The 235-nt window shown below is 42.6% G+C and overlaps 1 protein-coding gene across 1 annotated transcript in view; it reads left to right on the top strand.

Moving 5' to 3' along the window:
* CAPZB (capping protein (actin filament) muscle Z-line, beta) overlaps positions 1 to 235 on the top strand; it is a 43,916-nt gene that overhangs the window by 40,787 nt on the left and 2,894 nt on the right. The window lies entirely within an intron of this gene.

Consider the following 235-nt stretch of genomic DNA (forward strand, 5'->3'; position numbering starts at 1 on the left):
AGGATTACTTTTAATGAGGAGTTTTACTTTTCACAGTTGAAAGCTGTGCTTAACTTCTGACTTCTCTTTCTACTCTTCTTAGAAACAGGCCGTTGGTCCCAGAGCTGTAACGTTAATGGTTTGTGGTATTTAGACTTTGTTTTAAATGCTGTCCCTCTCTCAACACCACTGGTCAAAATACAGTGTCCAGATGAAGTGAATGAACCCCCTGGGCCTTTCTGTAGGGCAACCGTGG

The sequence above is a fragment of the Nestor notabilis genome, unplaced genomic scaffold, assembly GCF_000696875.1.
Source record: "Nestor notabilis isolate BGI_N333 unplaced genomic scaffold, ASM69687v1 scaffold2404, whole genome shotgun sequence".
Taxonomy (NCBI): domain Eukaryota; kingdom Metazoa; phylum Chordata; class Aves; order Psittaciformes; family Psittacidae; genus Nestor; species Nestor notabilis.